Below are 20,671 nucleotides of genomic sequence, written 5' to 3'. Positions count from 1 at the left end.
GTGATGCTCACGTGTGTGTGCCTTTGTGTGTTCTTATATGTGTGTTTATTGATCAGCAGCTACTGGTGCTAATGGCTGACTTCTATCCCCACATTGTGGTGTTGTGTCTGTTATTGGAGTTGGTAGCAATTATGACTATGCTGACATATTGTTGGTGACAGTGTGTGTCTTTGATGTATAAAACTGTTTGAGTTGTGATGTATCAGATATGTTTTTTGCTAAATGCTTATTGTTGTAGTGAAAATATTTTTGCTGCCTAGGGACGCAACATCTGTCCGCCCCACATTCTCATTATCCACTAGTAAAATGTGGCTGCCCGTAGACGGGCAAGTAGTCTAATAGCAAAATCTCCAAAGTGAGAGTGAGCCGACAGGGTTCAAGCTCCCGTCCCGCACACCTTCGTTGAGGCGTCCAACGAATGTCGAGTAAAGCGAACCCTGGTCAAAAAAAAGTGGTAGCCCACAAGTGATGTCTGCTTAATATAGATAGCTACAACAACAAATACTGGCTATTGAGCACGAACCGCTGCACGTGTGCAGAATTCTAGGCACTAAACTAGCCCAGCAGCTCCCAAGACGGTGAACTAGCCTAGCAGCTCCCTTGCCTCCATCTGAAATCATGGGCTCATGGTCATGGCTAGCAGCGGAAGATGGAGAAGATGGAGCTAAAGGAGAGATTAGGTTCTGCTACTACTTAATTAAGAACAACAAGCTCAGCACAGGCCACCGCGAAGGTCATTGGCTCATTACTCCTTCTGGGTCACCACAGTCTAGCTAGCACATATCTGATGCAAGGTTCATTTGGAAGCTCACCGGTTTGGAGTTTTCGTGTAGTCCTGTCTTCAGATTTGGGTTCAATCCGATTAGAGGGCTGTTCAAGTTGTATTGTATTGGACATGTTTTTTTGCTTAAAGCTCATTATTGTAGTAAAATTGTCCCTGGTGTCATTGGCTATAGGTTTAATGTATTCCCACTGTACGGCCCAAAGTTCTGTTTGGCTTTTCAAGTTGGTCTTTCTTTCTGTGTTGCTGAAGTGATAGATAAGTTACTTAATTTGCAAATATTGAAGCATTAGATGATTTTTCTCTATGTTGTCTAACCTCACCACAATGCCCAACGAAGCCTGAACAAACTAAGGGTAAGTGATAATATTTTCCTAACCAATACTAATTAACCTAATGATTCTCTTGATTTGACTTAGATCATTGATCAAATCACATGATTGTCTCTACTGTATTGTGTGTGTTGTTTCCGTGATTATAAAATAATTCACTATGTAATGACACTACTACAACAACACCAATAAATAACCATGTATCACTATTGGTACACCAAAAACCGACAGTGATATTGTATCATTATCAGTTTTGTAACATCAAATAGCCACAAATGATTTAGCTAGAAAGAACCAATAGTGATCATAACTTATCACCGTCGGTTTTAAAAACAAACCATTAGTGATACTATCGTTGTTGGTTTATAACACAAACTGATAGTAATTTGGAATATATCACTATTGGTTCGTTTAACGAACCGACAATATTGTATTATTGTTGGTTTATAACAAAAATTGATAATATTGACCAATTATCATTGCTAGTTTTTATTATAAACCGACAGTGATTAATCTGCATTATATTTTTGATCATTACATTATTAATCATTATAATTGATAACTAAAATCAGTTTTTAATTAAGATTATTCATATGAATTTAGAATAGATTAGTTACCTAGGTCTTTTAAATGCATTGCCCCTTATTATAACTTTAGCAAGGTATGAGCATATATTAATTTTAATTCATACTTTTAATTTCTATGTGTGGATTAAGTTTTTTCTTAATGACAATGCATGGGCATCCCATCAAGAAGAATACTACCCTAGGAACTCAAGTGTACTATACTTGGACTCCTCCGGTTGTAATCATTTCAAATTTTTTATCTCATGGATATCTAGTAAACTCTTTCTGAATAGGGGATAGCTTCCTTATTCGTTACAATTACCTTCTTTGCATTTTATCTCTATACCTTTCTTCGTGGTGGTCATAATATACATCGGATCAAGTAAGATATGTAGAATCATCATATACCCCTTATATATATATAGTATTTATAGAATATATATAAGAATTATATGTCCTCGCACTACCACAGAAAGGGTCATCCACACCCACTCTTCACTACCAGTTCAAAAATAACTGTAAGCTTCAGTTGTACATAAAAAGACGAGCTAGCAAGAAACGAAAGAGATAGTGATTAACTCTACCAGTTAGTAACACGAATTACAAGTGATGTCCCGGTTAATGTTAAGAACCAGCAGTAAAATTCAAATTATCACTGCTAGTTCTAGCTAAGAACCGGCAGCGATGTATCACTACTGGTTCATAATAAAAACCTGCAATGATATTACCTCATCAAATGACGTGCCTTTTATAACCAACAGTGATGTCACTACCGATTGTGTTAATAAATCAGCAGTGATACTTAAAATTTGTACGTCTTTCACGCGCAACTGCTCAGCTTCACGTGTTCGGCTCCCTGCCGACTTTAAATCTCTCTCTCTCTCTCCCCCCCCCCCCCACTGCTGCCTCCACCGCCTCCACCACCACCTCCACTGCCTTCTCCAAGGATGCCTCCCACACCGACGTCCTCATCTAGGGAGGAGGAGGCCCCGTTGGGCGGGTTGTGGGACGAGGCACCCACGGCCTCCGATTCTGGCATTTTGCTAGGATCCCTCTCGTCAGATGATGAAGTGTGGGATGAATTCATCAATGAGCTACCGAGGACAAAGAAGGCTTGGACAAGCTCGAAGGAGGAGGAGGATGCCGACGCTGAGGACAACAACGACGATGACAATGACGACTAGGATGACAACAGCGACGACGACGATGATGGCAACGACAAGGATGATGATGAGGTCGTGGACTTCCATTCGTGGGTCGAGATTCATCACGACCACGAGACCACGACTAGTTAGCTAGCTTAGGGTTGGTTGATGCATGTGTTAGGGTTTTTGCGCACGTTAGGGTTTTGAGCTATCGTCTGTATGATGTCAGCTTTTTGCTGTAATTAGTATAAACTCTATTAATTTGATCATTAGTAATTCTAATCTCATTTAAATTAATGCATGAATGTTTAATTTTATTTTTTTGTCCTCGCTTGAGTATCACTGTTGGTTCGTAGCTGGAACCGACAGTGAAAAGTATATAAATCGAGAAAAATAAGATCAAAAACTAATAGTGACGGATTATCACTGCCGCTTATTCACTACCAGTTCAAAAACTAGCAGTGATGTCAATTTTAATCGATAGTGATGTAGGTTTTATGGTAGATGACTCGAACCTTCACGTCTTATCATAGGAAACTTGTCGTTTTTAATTGCAATCTTATGTGGATGAAGTGTTCTTATATTACGATATATTCGTGTGTGAATCAATTGTGAATTGTGATGTATCTATTATGAATGGTTGCTATTTCAGAGGACATGGCTAGCAATTTCTAAGGCTAGCTAGAAATGCAGGTATTGCATATGGGGGTCTGTATTATCACTGTCAGTTAAAAAAACTAACACTATCAGTTTATGTTATAACTTGATAATGATACTACTAATATCATTATCGGTTAATATAACAAACCGATAGTGATATGATCATTATTTGTTTTGGAATAGACAGTGATGATCCTAGATTACTAGTGTCACTTGATTATTATCGATTCTAAAACTGGCAGTGATGACAGTTTAGAACCTACAGTGATAAGAGTTCCTGTAGTAGCATGACCCATCATATTTATCAACCTTTCATGCTAATAAGAATTTCATTTATACAACTTCCATTTTTTGTGGAATGAGGTGAGGCTGTTGTTGGAATCTACGTATAGCTGGAGATTAGGACAAGCTTCGTCAACAAAATGGTTTGCCTAATGCGTTAGCTCATGTAAAACTGAGAAGCCATATTGAGATGTGTCATGGCTTAGCATTTGTGTGAGTAATTGACATTGTATGGTTGTAGTTTGAGTTGAAATATGGGAGTTTAGGATTGCATGAGCATGTCTATTTGTTTCAATGCATGATTATTATTTGTGACTAATAAGAATTAGTGAAGGTAATGGACATTGTTAGAGAAGAAGGACATGTGGTTTCTTGTCTTATGATATGTAGGCAAATGGAGTCAACTTGGCGGTCAGCGGCGAGATAATCAGGACTAAGCGGGAGGCTTAAAGCTGGATGATCGAGATGTTGCGTGAAGTCAAGGATGATCCACACCATACACATGGAGAGATAAAGAAGCACATGAAGGTTGATGAACACGGTGTGTTGACCAAGTCAAAGCAAATAGGATGGCAGTGCAAGTGACAAGACGCCCTAGTATCAGGAGCGAGAGTGACTTGTTGATGGTCAAGATCGCGGGACAAGGTGGCGCACATCAATATTGAAAGACTTGCTTAGGATGTAAGTAAGCGGTAGGGAGTCATGCTTTGAGAAGTTTTCAAGCCGGTTTCGATGTTTGGCATCAAAATCGTTGTAAGGATGGATGTACACGTGGCACCATTGTGAAGCTTACATCAAGGAAAAGCAAAGTGATAAAGACGATGGAAGTGTTGGATCGAAGGAGAAATATTTGGACTAAAATATTCCTAGTGGTTGGTAGGGTGTATTGGAAGAGAAGGGGATTTTACGGAAGACGTCCCAAAATGGCCAATAAATAGAGAGAGTTGGTGCTATGACCTCCTTGAGTCTCTAGAGAGTCGGTTACTAAAGTTTTGGAATAGAGTTGAGAGGAGAGGATGAGAGAAGAGGGAAGGGTGATTAGGCTAGGTGCTTAGTCACTTTTTGGTGTTCATGATGAATATTTGAGTAGATCCAACCTATGTAATCATACATCTTGATCTACCTTGAAGTAATGGAAGAGCAAATTCATGAAAGTGCTTGTCTTAATCTCTTGTGTCACCTTTTCTAGTTTAATCTCTCTATTGGCTCCTTTGCAAGTTTTTGCAAGTTTTCTTGAATTTCTTTGGACTTTAAATTTGAGTGAGTTTTTTTGTGTGTGCAAGGATGGGGATATTGATCTAGCTATGATCTGAGTGCAAACCTCCTAGCACAAGTGAAGGTTTTGGGGCTTTTACCCAGTTTACCAGGTTTAGGCCTTTTCATGGTGAAAACTTGATTCTCTTGCTCTCTTTGTTTTTAGGATGTTATTGTCGAGTTCTTGGGAACTATGGCCGGTGGGAAGCATCTCCATAACACCTTGGTTTGATAAGGTTTTGAATTTTTGGTAGAAGTTTTAGGCTACTTTTGTGTTTTCTATGTCTGCATGATGTCCCAATGGTCAGACCACCAGGTTAGACCATGATGAGATTGTTTTATTGTCTGCAAGAAGCCCCATCGTTAAGACTATGGAATTTTACGGTTAGACCACCAGGATTTTACGATCAGACTAATAAGTTTTCGCGGTTATATCGCTGGGACACAGTATGTCTGGTTTTGATTATTTTTGTTGCGTTCTTGCTTCCACTATGCATCATGGGTTTTCTACCTTGGTTCTTAGGCTAAGTTGTTTCTCAGTAACTATATGATATTGTCCAAGTTAGAAGAGAGATACCTTAGGTGATAATTAAAAAATAACATCAAACATTTGGTGAGACTCATATTCCTAGGTTAGCGGATGATTCACATACCGCAAAAACCTCAATTCCCTTTTCGTGCTTCAAGATCACTTGTCCTTCCAAAATATTTAGAAGATGAAGAAGGTTGTCATACATCAGATGGTTCACATGATGAAAGATGTGACAACATCAAAATTGAGAATTTGCCATGTAATAATTGGAATTTAGCTACATGTTTTTAGGGACGGAGCTAGAAAAAATATAGAGTAGGCAACTAAGTAGTACCTTTACATTAGAGCGAGATAAATATAACTTTGCTACTATTTTGAAAGACAAATATACATGTGCAAGAGGATGTACTTGACTGCGTGAGGGAGGCTAGATCTGCCCCTAGCACCCTCACCTCTATCACTGTTTTATTTTCATTTAAGTTTACACGTGCTTTAAATCGTAACGTATAGTCCTACATTGTCAACAAAATTACATCATTTTAGAGAATTTTAATGCATGAAAAGCATAGTTAATATAAAGTGAACGATAAATAATTCTTCAGTTCGTAAACCGATCAGGTTGATATGATATCTTCAATTGACGTAAATTAGAACAAAACCCATCCCATCCCATCCCATCCTTATCCGATCCTATCACATCCCATCACATGCAGTTTCGAACAAAGAAAGCCCATCCTATCGGCTCACGGATTCCTCCTATCGAACGCCGTTACTGCATTGCTGCGCTCTGCATCTGCCCCCCTGCAGCGAGGCAACCGGCCGGGGCATTGGGAGGCAGAGAGAATCTGCCTGTTCCACTGCCCGACCCGCGGGCTCCGCCTCCCCGTACGTCGTACTACCTCGTTACGGCCGCCGGCCACTCGCCGCGCGCCAACCAGCTCTCGGCAGCACCACCGCACAGGAGGACGCGCCACTAGCCACTGGTCACCGGCAGGTGACGTTCTAGAAGCGACGCCGCGGGCTGGCGAAGAAGGCGCACGAGTTCCACGTGCTCTGCGATGCCGACGTCGCGCTGCTCGTCTTCTCCGACAACGGCAGGCCCCACGACTATGCAGGTACGTACGTCGTACATTCTCCTTTTTTTTTTCATTTCTGAGCGCATGCACTGAGAATCACACATCTCTTCCGATAATGGGCACATTTTCTATTTTTCCATCCATGCAGCTAGCACGAACGTACATTTTTTAGCACGCCCTTATTTTCCGTTTTTGTGCTGTGGAATCAGTACTTTTTTCCTACTTGTATATATCTAGTGACTAGTGGTACATGCCAATAATGGGCACCTGTTTCCCCTTTTTTTCCCTAAAATGGAGCTGTTCTGCTCTACCTTTGTATAACAATTTTTGGTGCATGCCTGCCAATGGAGGACGCCTTTAGTATTGACTATTTATGGAACTACAGTACATTCTGTTCCTGCTCTTGTACGTGCACCATGCATGGTTAATACTAGTACTAGTATTATTGTCTCTGCACTGGTCACACTCACTCTCACACACAAAAGCTTACCTCCTGACCTCATGTGCTTCAAAAAAAACTTATTAGCATTTTTAGTTTTTAAAGTGGCCAAGCATTTAGTTTTAGATAACGCAATAACATCTTAGTTTCTACATCTAAATATGCACACAGCCTCATTAATCAGTTAGTTAATTAGTAAGGATGTAGCAAAAGTGCATGCCTTTTTTCAGGCGTGATTATACTAACTGCTTTGATATATATAAAGAGAAAACCGTGGGACTGACACACGATCGACAAAAACGATAAAAATGCATTCTATAAATAGTGTGTTGGTATCCTCAAACTTCTTCTCCTAGTAAGAGGTAAGAGTTCGTTCAGATTTATCAGATGCAACACAATAGATATTCGTAGCCATAAGCCACAGAATGACATTGACATGTCATGCTTTAAAGTGTGCATCAGTAAATTTGTTCGGCCTCAGTGCCTCAACAATACTAACCATCATTAAATCAAAGTGTCTAAAATAAGATTTTTAGATTATTGGATAAAAGCGTACTTTTGGATTTAATTTAATTCTTATATAAATTATAAACAGTAACTGATATACATGCATTATTATGCAACAAGAGTATAAACTAGATACGTATGTAACAAAACTACACATCTCTAATATACTCAATAATAGGAACAACAGAGTATCACTCAGCTTGACAAACATGATTGAAAGAAGATTAATCCTAGCAAATGTACTAATAAGCAGCAAGAGACGTAGAAGATTCGTGATGATGATACAAGGAAGCAGATCATGACCAGCTGATGACGATGAGGAAGCAGATCACAAGCAGTCACGTAGAGCCCTCTTCTGGTACAGGATCTCATTGTCCTGATCGTCAGTGCACACCGGCACAGCGGGATGAAGTAGTCTACCTGTGACGGGGCAGCAGAGAGGAAGCAAAATCATAAATTGTATGTATCTTTTGTGGCGGCGGATGATAGATATATAGATGGCACCCACCTGCATGTGTCCATGCCCCAGTCTTGGCCTCGGCCGACGCAAGGCGAGCAAGCATGTGTATGGTCTTCTAGTCCTCTCATCCACATGTGCTAAGGTGGTGGAGGATACACCTCCTTTTAAGTAGGTCTCTCTTCACCTCCACTAGCAATATGAGACTAAATCCTACTATGCCAGAATAACATCTTAGTGATGAGTAATGACTGTCATTAGTGATGAGTGATAACTGTCATTAGTGATGAGTGATACATACCCGTCGTTTGAACGCGTCACTAATGATAGTCACCAGCGGCGGGTCACAGTTAAGACCCGTCACTAAGGTGTGTCTCCTATGGCCTGAATAGACCTTTTGTCTATCACTAATGATTCTCATCAGTGACGAGTGTATTTACCACCTGTCACTAATGAAGGGTTGGAACCTCATGTGTCACTGATGACTCGGTCCTTAGTGACGGGTGGTAAATGAACCTGTCATAGTGACTCGATTATTAGTGACGGATGGTAAATGCACTTGTCACTAATGAACAAGTTATCAATGACGCATAATAAATGCAACCGTCACTAATGTAGTAACGGGGTGCAATTACAACATGTCACTAATGACCTCTTTAGTGACGCATGACATTTTCACCCGTTACTAATGTGCTCATCCCCCGAAGGGATTTACCTATTTCCTGGCTGCATCCTGAAGTAAAGTCAGGATTTGGCAACTGTCTTCTCCTGTAAACATATCACAACAGGAATATATGCACCATGTTGACCAAATCGATATCAGGTAACATATCAAACATATTACAATAGTACATCCATCATATCAACATTAGGTGACACATTGAGATCACTCAAGTTTAAATAATAATATACATAAGTCACAAGTGTACATCGAGATAACGAGAAACTACATAAGTTAAAATTGCAACCACAAATTAGACAAGTCAGTGTAGTGCCTCCCTACAATGGAACTTGCATTTCGAAGAGATGACTTCTATCATTATGAATGAGGTGATCCATCCTCAAATATTGAAGAGTGCAGACACCTCGATGTTGCTATCCAGTATGCTGAATTCCTGCTAATGAAAATAGTAATGCAAAAAGTATGCAATTAGCTTGAGCAAAATCATTATAGTATCGAATATTAAATGAATAAAAATAGTTATGAAAAGACTATACACAATTATCTTACATATAGAGATTTCATATTCTTTGCTGCCATGAGTAGCAGCATGTGACACGCAACGTAGAAGCCGCAAGTATTGCCTAGTATGGCATTGGAGAGAAAATAAACCATCGGTTTGAAAGAAAAAGATGTAGTAGTAGAGTATTTACAAATATGTCTGCTGGCACTTACTGTGAAGGCGGTCTTATGTGTCAGTATGCAGGGCTCATTGTAACGTACTTTGGATCATAGCGCATATACATGTCAAAAGCCCTACATGCAAAGAGGGATCCATTAGTCAAGATTTGAAAAAAAGTTTGAAAAGTTCAATATGTAACCTAAGTCATGAAGAACTTACTCGTCAAGGATTTGTTTGACCAAAGTATAGTCATGTACTCCCCGTTCGTTGTTACGTCCTACTACTGGTCTTACTGAATCGAGGTACCAGACCAAGTTTCACTTGGAGGAAATGACTAGTAAGATTCAATGGCCACCCATGTGGTGGGCGGCCATCATGTAGTCCTTCTTCGAAAAGTGGCTTATTACCCTAGCCACATATCCCACAACGGATTCTCTATCTTGTTCCATCATAGAAATAATCATAATTTGAGGGTCAAGGAATTTGAAGGGCTCCTTCTTCCTCGTTTCTTGCACCAAGTGTCTACCGATAAGAAGTTAGTTAGATTGGAGAATTAGTGGTAATAATTAATGAATGTCTTGTTTGAAAGGGCCTACAATGTAAAGCATTGCAATGACCCCATATTCAAGCTATCAAGGTTGAAGAGGTCATATAAGTCATTGAAGCCCATGAGGAAGTAGTCATCCCCATTCAAGAAGTGGCGATTTTTGTACTGGATGACAACAAAACTCTTCTTCACTTTACAGCCTTGCAGGTAGTAATTATGCATCTCGACACAATGTTGTTCTACCCTCTATAGTGAATCTGTCGTCAGTAAGGGCTTCCCAAGCTAGAATTTTAGGCAATCCTTAGTCCAACCTGCTCATATCTTGCGCTTCCTGGCGCTTGAGTCCTTACCAGAGGACTTGAACTTCTTCGGCAGTTGCTTCTTGGATCATGGCTTAGACTTCTTCTTCTACTACTCTAGACTGCCCTCAGGTTTCCTAGCTGAAGATGGCGGAGTGGGCAAAGGCGATGAAGTTGGCTCATCTCGAGGTTGAGGTTAGGGTAGGGAACTCGGTGCACTTGAATGTCCAGGCGAATTGGTCCTAGATGGTTCGTTGTGCATCATGATGTCCCCCCTCTTACATTGGATCCTTTGAAGAAGAGCTTGATCGAGTTTTCAGATCTCTTCATTGGGGGGTACGAGCAAACCTGTGTCTACGACATTGGCATGTATAAAATCCACGAATACCACAACATAACTAGGATGTATCAGTACCGTATGTAACATCTGGACCTCTGGATGCACCTGGCCTTCTACAATCTCAATTTGGTAGCCACCAGGTCTTGTGACCAATGAGCATGGTGTGGGCCCATCAAGAACGTCTATAGTATCTAGCTCCATAGATGGAGAGAAGACAAGTTGTTCAACCTCTCTGAAGGCTTGACTACTCCTGCGTCCAGCAATGGGGCTATCACCCGCTGGTGCACTAGGAATTATGACTCCCTGTGACGTAAACATTTGCAGGAGGTTTTGATAATGCTCTTTGTGATTGACTGGGTCTATGCTTGCACATCGATTGGACCTGACCTCTTCCTCTTCTTGTACATCCTGACGTGTTCAAGGAAGCCTAACTTCCAGCTCTAGGAACTAGACACGTCTCACATGCGACCTGGGTGCTTAGGGTCGCCTAGCGTAGTGGAGAGCTCATCATGTTCTCTTACCCCTGAAAATGAACCTTTGATGGATTGGGATGCTATTTATTTCATCTTTATAATGACTGCCTTGGTTTCGCTGGATTTGAAGGTGGTTTCTCCATTATCTGATCGCTTACCCCTCGCTCGCAAATACAATTAGGATCTTCCTGGGAATTGCAACCAAGGATTCTTGTAGCCTTCGTTTACTAACTTTTCATCCCCACCTAGCATTTCTCCCTATTCCCCATGTACCTGCTTGTGCCTAGGTTGTGGTTCTACTTGTTCTTTACCCGAAGCTACTTCTTTGCTAAACTCTCCGTTTGGAACACCTCTAAGCTCTTTAACCCCACAAAAGCTTTTCAGTCCTCCATTTTCATATATGGGTACTTGCTAAAGGGCTTCAACCCTTTTGCCATATGCTCATTCACAAGCTTGTGCTTGTGGTTTCTCCAAAGTTTAACTATCATTTTCATAGAAGCCATGCAACCCTTCGCCTTCATGTTCTCTGGGAACTCCAGAAACGTATTAACGTCGTCATTGAATAATGCGTTCTTTTGAGCCATAATGAGGTCACTAAACTTAAGAATGGTCAATGGAATCGAACCCTCTCCCGAGCATTAAGGTATGTAATCTTCTGCAACCTCTATAGGGCCTTTTTCTCTGTAGGCACATCGTCATCATCGATTTTTGTGACAGTAATCTTGTCAATCAGCCACTTTGCTTGTGCCATTGGACTTCGTACTGTTGCTCCACTGGGACTTGGTTGTGCAGACGTTTGATTGCAAGTTTGTCCTTCATTAGAGGATCCCGATGAAGACTCGTTGGCAGACATCTAATAGATACAAATATGCAGATTTAATTGTATAAGTATTAGTAACTATATTCACTTTTATATGAATTTATGAAAATATGATGTATTTCTTATCTAAAACGATGGATTCTAGCTGATTTCTAATAGGTAAAGATAAGTCATAATCCCATTCGAGGATATGTGATCCGAGTAGGTTTCCATACTCTTGTACGGTTCTAGAGAAAATTCCAGCAGCACCTCCCCATTGTTTTCCAAATGCATGTCTTGATAATGAGCCGAGAGGGTGTGTATCCGGAGAACAATAGGGAGACACCAATGAAATTCTCTCTACAACTATACAAGAGCACAAAACCTACTACATGAGCCATATATCCTCAAACTGTCCAAAGTACGTGGATAATACGAGAGCATCTTCTTATAAATATAGTGAGTTGCTAAGTCATATTTATAATCAAACACCTCAGAATAGGAGACGTAGGTGATGCAAACTAAATTCACTTTTAGTATTTTTTTACAAAGTTAGTTTTAATTTCCTAAATATCATCATTAAAGAAAAAATGGATAACTTAGCAGATAAGCAGGACCTTACAATGATTTAATAATATTTTGCACATATAAGCATTGAATATCATGTGTAAAGAAATAACTGAACAAATATGCGAATAGGATTTCTGTATTGTTGTAAAACATGTGACAATATGAGCAAAAATGATATTCCAACAATAACAGTAGGACAAATACACAAGTAGTCAATAAACATGATCTTACACTCATTGAATGGAAGCATATTATGAATAATCGAGCTACAAATGTATAATATCATCTAAACAGTGAGATTATGCATAACTATTGCTATCTGATTATCAATTCAGTTGGCCCTAGGGCTTATAATGTCCCTGCTCCCTAACTGTCTAAAAGTTCTTCACCAATTAGGCAAGACAACGATACAACTAGTTACTAATCCTGAAAAATTGATGCTGCTCAAAATATAGCCACCATTTTTTAGAGAACAAACTGCTAGTACAACACAAAACCAACTAGCATTCAGGAAAATGTAAAGCTCGTGCTAAACTGTACTTAAATGACTCTATGAACAATTGACCAAACAAGAGTTTACCAGGCTGATAGCATAACAGAGATATCACCAAACCAATTAATAGGTGCTAGCAACAGCAGTAATCCAACCAGAGTAACACAGCAACATGCAAAGGATATAAAGTAGAGTACTATAAGAATTGCCTAATCTCAGAATTTAACAATCATCATCGAGCTAAGCACATCCTAGGCAAAAACACTACCCAGCATGATAGCATAGCAGGGTTACCTGGATAGTAGAGCAATCGAGCATCGGCAGGAGGGGCGGCTAGCGTCGGTGAGGAGGGGACATCGGGAGGCCTACCTCTATGGATGAGGACGATGGCGGTGCAGAGAATGGTAGCGTAGGCACCTCAGCGTCGGGGAGGAGGCGGCAAGCTCCTCAGCGTCGGGGTGATGGTCCTCGGCGATAGCAATGTGGGCTCCTCGGTGTCGGGGTAGTCGGGGACTAGGGTGCAAGGGAAGACAGAGTCGTGGAAGGGGATGAGGATGGCGGAGAGGTAGTGGCGACCTCGAGGATGACCGGGAGAAGGAGGGGGGTGGCCTCGGTGACGAGGGTGCAGGGGCCTCAGCATGAAGGTGTTGATTGAGGAGGAGGGGCCGGAGCACACGGCGATGAGGACGAGGGTTGCAGGCATCGAGGAGGCAAACCTTCAAAGGCCAAGGGAGAATCTCAGCTTCAAATCACCAAGATTTGATTGGTCCTCAACAGAATCACCAAAAAATCGCTCCTTTGCTAAGAAGCTGGTGGACAAACATTGTCTGGTCATGTTGCTCAATGCAGAAAATAACAGTAAACATCACTCATTAGTAACGGGTAATAAGGACACCTGTCACTAATGACTTTCACATTAGTGACTGGTGATAAGGAACCCGTCAATAATGATGCTAGTCGGGAGGTCATCTCGACCAGTGCAATAACAGCACATTAGTGTTGGTTGACAACTTCAACCCATCACTAATGACTTTCACATTAGTGATAGGTCTCATCACAACCCATCACTAATGATGAGGCCATATTTAGGAACGTGTGACCTATCTACCTATCACTAATGACTACATTATTAGTGACAGGTTTTGAGGTGACTCGTCACTACTAATCTCCCCCAGACAATTGGAATTTCCATAAGAGATCAACTTTTAGAACAGATGCATACAAACAGACAATACTTCAACATATCGCATTCAATAGAACTGAACTTTGATCCCATTGAACATATCGCATTTAACAAACTAGAGTACTTATCAAATTAAATTAGAGTACTTAACCCTAACTATACAACAAAATAACCCTATCTACTTCCAACTTCTCGCCGCACGCGCGCAAAATACTTCTCTTCGTGGAATCACAAAAGAACATCCCAAAAGAACGTCCTACACCCTAACTAAAGTCATGTTGTCTTCGTCACCAGCCGCGCCTACATCATTGACGTCTAGAAGTCATCGTCAAGGACCATGTCGTCGTCCTCGTTCTTGAAGTCTTCTCACACATCCCACTTGTCGTTGTCATTCTCCTCTAGCTCCTCCTCCTCCTGCTCCTCCTCATCCTCCTCCTCCGTCGCCTCCTCCTCCTCCAAGCGCCACCTCTTCAGAGCCAGCTCGTCAAGGAAGTCTCTCAGTCAAGATCAAAGACCTCTGATCTGCCAGAGCTGGCAGAAAACCATCCCATCGTCTGACAACTTCAGCACCACCTCTACCTCTTCGTCGAACGAAGGCGGCATGGGAGGGGTAAGCGGAGGTTGTGGTGGTGATGGAGACCCTGTAGTGGCCGTAGATGGTGATGGCATCGGAGTTGTCCATGGCTAGGGCGAGAGTGAGCAGAGTAAAGTGGTTAAGGGCACGTGAGAGTGAGTAGTGAGCCATTAATTAGTGATCAGTGTCCTCAGCACATTAGTGACGGGTCTTCGAACAACCTGTCACTAATAAAGAGGCTACATTTTAGTGACGTATGTTGTCTCTATCCATCACTAATGACTACATTATTAGTAACGGGTTTTGAGGTAACTCATTACTAATATCTTTAGTGATAGATCGTTCCCTCGTTGTTACTAATGACTTCTCGTTAGGGACGGGTCTTGGCCAGGTCCCAACCCGGACCACGCGTTAGCGACGGGTCATTACTGGACTCGTCACTAATAGTGTATCAGTGACGCGTACTGAGGAGTCGTCACTAATAACGTGTCTTCTTTGATGATTTCTTACGTAGTGGTCACCGCCATTATTTTCTTAATAAGTTCTTAAGAATTATTAAGAATTTTTCTTAAAATAAAATAGGTCAAAACTCATATATCTAACAGGTACATAGACCATGGAGGATGCCCCTAGTATGAACTATATATGGAACTTTATAGTACACTCCTGTTCCTGCTATAGCACGGTACTGTACACCATGCATGGTACTGCTAGTGTTGCTGTCTCTGCAGTGGTCACAATACTACAAAGAGGTCTGTCAAAAAACCTACTGGAACCAAACGACTGATTATCACAGCCCACTGTGATACTCATGTAAACCAAGCGACTCGTCACTTCAAACCTATTGGAAAAGTGTTTTTATAGTGTTAGCAGTGTGCACAGTGGAGGCACGTACGTATGAACCAACCGACACAGAGAATCCTTTCCTCGGAGAAAAATGTGTCCCGTGAGGCTGTCACAGTGTTGCCCAGTAGTGGTGGTAGATGTACTTTCTTCTATTTTTGAGGAAAGTAGATGAACTTTCTTCTATTTTTGAGGAAGTAGATGAAGTTTCTTGACTTCCAGTGGTCGTGCATGGATTACTGGATCCTTTCTGCTTCTTCTTCAGTGCTTCTACAAGAACTTTTCATGTGTTTGTACGAGGTAGCAAGTTATTTGAATTTTGAAGCAGTGATTTGTACAAGTTCTCGAAGTACCTACATGGTGGCATTTTGGATTGTAAGGTGTTTGTATTTTCGAAGCAGAGAAATGTTTTGCTTTTCAGGTGACAAGACGAACTTTATTTCTATGCTTGCTCACTGCTTGGTCTAAATGAACGGTGAGTCGGTGACAACTGACAACACTGTGTTTGTAACAAAAATCAAGTTAACTATTTTTGTTGTAGAAAAGCAAATAACAAGGGCACGGACTGCGTTAAATTCTTGAGTTGGACATCTCTTTAATTTGGAACTGGAAGGACATCCCACATGAATTTCAATTCTGTTTTATAACCTTTTTCATTCATAGGCGAAAAGATAAAAATTTTGGTTTTTTTTCATTATCTACTTTGTGGGTCTTACATATAAGTGAAAGAAAATTTAGAAATTAAATATTCCATTCTCCTCCAAAACGCACGAAATTTTGCTGAAATTTTAATCCATGCATCCCACTACTGCTTCAGAACTGCTTATCGTGCTTAATGATCTACATTGAATGAACAAGATGTACTAAATTGAAAAATAAAAACTGTCTAAAACGAAATACATATATAGATGGATCATTCAACGATTCCTTGGAGTTGTGATTGACTTGTACCCTTACGTTCAATCGCATCCATGTTCTTCTCTGTATGGATATATGGGCCAGTGGTATTGAAGCATGCAGATGATATGATATATATTGTTTGAGTAAATTTAAAAAATCTACAACTATTTCAACACATGTTGAAAAAAACTATAATTTCTAGTGCTCATTTTAAAAACTTATAACTATTTTGATACATATTAAAAAAAAGGGAAAACTGCAAAAACCCCCCCAAAAGTCACTTGGATTTTGACTTTCCCCCCCAAAAGTTGTTTTGTTGCAAAAAGCCCCCCAAAAGTTTGACTTTGTTGAAAAAACCCCCTAAAAATTCAAAAAAATAAAAAAATCATTAAAAAAATTCTAAAAAAAACTAGAGACAATTCTAAGACCTTCTGTGAAATTTGTTTTCAAAAATAATATCCTTTGCATCATATTTCATGGAGAGGAAGTTTGGAAAAAAAAGAAAAATGTGCAGCTCATTTATTAACTCATGTTATTTTAACTTTGTCATGTCTACCATTATTTTTCCTACACAAATAATTGTTTAAGTAAACTAATAAAAGTGGTTTCACTAATTTTGGGGGTGTTATGGATTAGTTATGAATTAATCTATCTGCAACCCATTTACTGAATCCTGCACGTTACAATAACTATTTCAAGATTTCATGTATTTTTACAAGATAGAGGATCATGTAAGAAGACTAAAAAATTTTGTTTCATGATTTTTGGATTAGTAAATAATTAACTATGCATTTAACTCGAATTAATAAATGAGTTGCACGTTTTTCTTTTTTTTCAAACTTACTCTCTATGAAATATGATGCAAAGGATATTATTTTTGAAAACAAATTTCACAAAAGGTCTTATAATTGTCTCTAGTTTTTTTTAGAATTTTTTGTGATTTGTTTTAAAAAAATTTGAATTTTTAGGGGTGTTTTTGCAACAAAATCAAACCTTTGGGGGTTTTTTGCAACAAAACAACTTTTGGGGGGGAAAGTCAAAATCCAAGTGACTTTTGGGGGGGTTTTTGCATTTATCCCTAAAAAAAACTATAACTTTCTCACTATGGATCCACTTGTTATAGAGGATGACAGTTGGTCTCACAGTAATCTTCTATTATATGTCATAGAGGATGATAGGTAGATTCACAATAAGAAAGCTATAGTTTTACAACGTATGTTAAAATAGTTGTAGGCTTTTTAAATGGGTACTAGAGATTGTAGTTTTCTATAGTATATGTCAAAATAGTTGTATGTTTTCGTAATTTACTCATATTGCTTTCATGCCTTTTTCACATATTCAATTTAATTTGCAGATATATATGTTCTTGTAAAAATTTATTTTTCTGTTATTTTTTAACAGCATGGAGCGAATCCTTGACCAATATGAGGGGTATTTGTTATGTGAAGGTTGAGGTGTGTGCTGGGAGAACAAACTGAACTGCAGGTAAGAAGGGAGAATATATTGGAAGAATAATTCTCTGATACCACAATCACTATAGATCTCAAATAATAATACCGTTCGTGTGCTCTTGATCTTACTGATGACTCTGAGTTAGTATAATTTACATGGGAACATGAGCTACGACATCATCAAGTTGAGGTCAGGATTGAAGCTCTACAGAAGAGCCAAAGGTAACAAAATTAAAAAATTATTAACCAAAAAGTATTTCATCGAAACTTTGGCATCTATGTGCTTCAAAGTTCAAACCAAACACCCTTTAAAAAGTATATGTGCATTTTCCAAAAGAAGAGTAAATTTTAAAAACCTACAACTATTTTGATATATGTTACAGAAAACTACAATTTCTTATGCATATTTCAAAAATATACAATTATTTTGACACATGTTAAAAAAACTATAATTTTCTTACCATGAGCTCATCTATCATCTTATATGATATGTTGCAAAAAAAACTGTAACTTTCTCACCGTAGACCACAACATGCGTTAAAATAGTTGCAGATTTTTAAAATAAGCACCAGAAGTTATAGTTTTTTACAACATGTTTTAAAATAGTTATAGATTTTTAAATTTTACTTCCAAAAGAATCTTCTGTTTACTTGAGATGACCCATAGCTGATAGATAGTGCCCTCATACTCATATTTTTCATATCCATGGCTCAGGAATCTTATGGGGGAGCAACTGGACTCCCTGACACTGAGACAGGTGCAGTAACTTGAGCACCAGATAGACAGCGCTCTGAGGAACATCAGATCCTGGAAGGTACAATCATATGACTACTACTGGATCCATCCGATTTTTTTACTTACATTACTTAATTTTTGCGGCTTTTGAGACTAACTTTGATCACTATCATTGTGTACTAATAAAATTATACTTCTATGTAACTATTAATTTTTCAAAGACAATCTAATTATATAATTTCCATAGAGACAATCTTGACAGTTTTAATCATATTAATGGTCAGACCTTTGAAATTTTGACAGTAGATGGCAAATAAAGAAAATGGTGGGCGTAATAAGCAGCAACAATGTTTTCTTGATGATCATTTCAGTGTTCTCAATGCCTCTTTGATCTCACTTTCAGGACCATGTCTTGCTCAATTCATCGGGGAGTTCCGAAAGAAGGCAAATGCTATAACATGTTTTTTTAAATGAAATGTTAAACCACTTTGATTCTTCAAATTCTGTTATGCTTAGAACATCTCTAACTCACTTCCTAAATTTGTCTCTCTATTTCCACATAAGGAGCTCCGTATCATGATTCTCTCCCTATTTCTCAATGTGCTCCAACCCACTCCCTAAATTTAGCACTCTATTCTCCACTCACCTATATTTTATTAATATTTTATAACTACCAAATAGATCTAACCATTTTATATTCAACAGCTGGATTTCCAACAACTATTTTTTCAATAGCTAAATTTTACGGTTCTATATAAGTATCTGCTCATTGTTTTGAACTAGAGAACGAAACAAAAATAAGTTTCATTCTAGGTGACTGAAATTTCACAGCACAGATAAAAATGTTCAATTCTAGTTATACATAATTCTAATTATGCATAACTCTATAGACACTCACTCTCATTCACAGTAATGCTACACTAGAAGCTGTGGACAAGGCTTTGCTAGAAATCTACACTAGCAGTGCTGCACAAAGCCACAAACTGAATGACCACAACACACCAGACATACACATTGCATTCAACCATTTACTTTACATTTGTACAATCAGCTTCTTTTCTCTTGCGTCCCAAAGCAACCTGACAATAGGGTATCCAGCCAATCTGCCAATTCAATTGAGAGAAACAATATAATGACGAAGGCTGAAGCAGCTCACGGTGGTTGCTTACCACAGAAAAGACCAAGGAACCACTTGAATTGATTCAGTTATGCGAATATGGCCTTCACATCTTCAAAAAACTGCATCAGCAAATTTGGCACCATCAACCTGTAGAGGCACAACCAGATATTTATTCATTTCACAAAGAAAAAGTATTTTACCTCGACAATACCTAACAAATCACAAGAACAAAAATCCGGAGATATGATCACTGTGAGCTGCTTCTTCCCCTATCTCTAAGTAAATCAAAACCAAACCCCCATTTTATCTCTATACGAATCAATCCCCAACCAATCCTATCTCTATTTGGTTTCGATTTCGATCAAAAAAGAGGGGGTCTCGATCAGTTGAGGGAGACGCAAATTGGGAAGGGGCTGATGCCCTGCTGCCCTCCTATGCCGCCGCCGTCATGGATGGACACTACGTGAAAAATAGATAAAGGAGACACGAAATTAGTGACGAGTCGTAATATAACCCGTCACTTATAATAATAGTGACAGATCGTAACATGACATGTCACCTATATCAGGTCATAAGTGACGGGTCATAATTTGACCCGTCACTTATGAGTGGTACAAGGTGACCCGTTACTGATGACAAATAATAAGTGACGAGTCACAATTTGACTCGTCATTTATGACTGGCATAAGGTGATCCATCACTTATGATAAATAATAAGTGACGGTCACCTTGGGCACTCATAAGTGACGGGTCAAATTGTGAACTGTCACTTATGACCTGACATCAGTGACGGGTCATATTGTGATCCGTCACTAATGATAATAGTCATAGATACTTAGTTCACTAATATTTTTTATTTTTCATGCGATCGTTTGCATGAGATATTCAGAAATTCATAAAATATTAATACAATTTTATAGGTAAATTATAACCAGTTACCTATCAAATTTTATATGTAAATATTTTATAT

At 39.3% G+C, this 20,671-nt stretch overlaps 1 pseudogene; it reads left to right on the top strand.

Annotated features, from left to right (window-relative positions):
- Positions 1-4,231: 4,231 nt before the first annotated feature.
- LOC133904538 (MADS-box transcription factor 20-like) lies at positions 4,232-19,236 on the top strand (annotated as a pseudogene).
- Positions 19,237-20,671: the final 1,435 nt, after the last annotated feature.

The sequence above is a fragment of the Phragmites australis genome, chromosome 22 (genome assembly GCF_958298935.1).
Source record: "Phragmites australis chromosome 22, lpPhrAust1.1, whole genome shotgun sequence".
NCBI classification, from domain to species: Eukaryota; Viridiplantae; Streptophyta; class Magnoliopsida; order Poales; family Poaceae; genus Phragmites; species Phragmites australis.
This window is presented reverse-complemented; position numbering and strand designations above follow the sequence as displayed.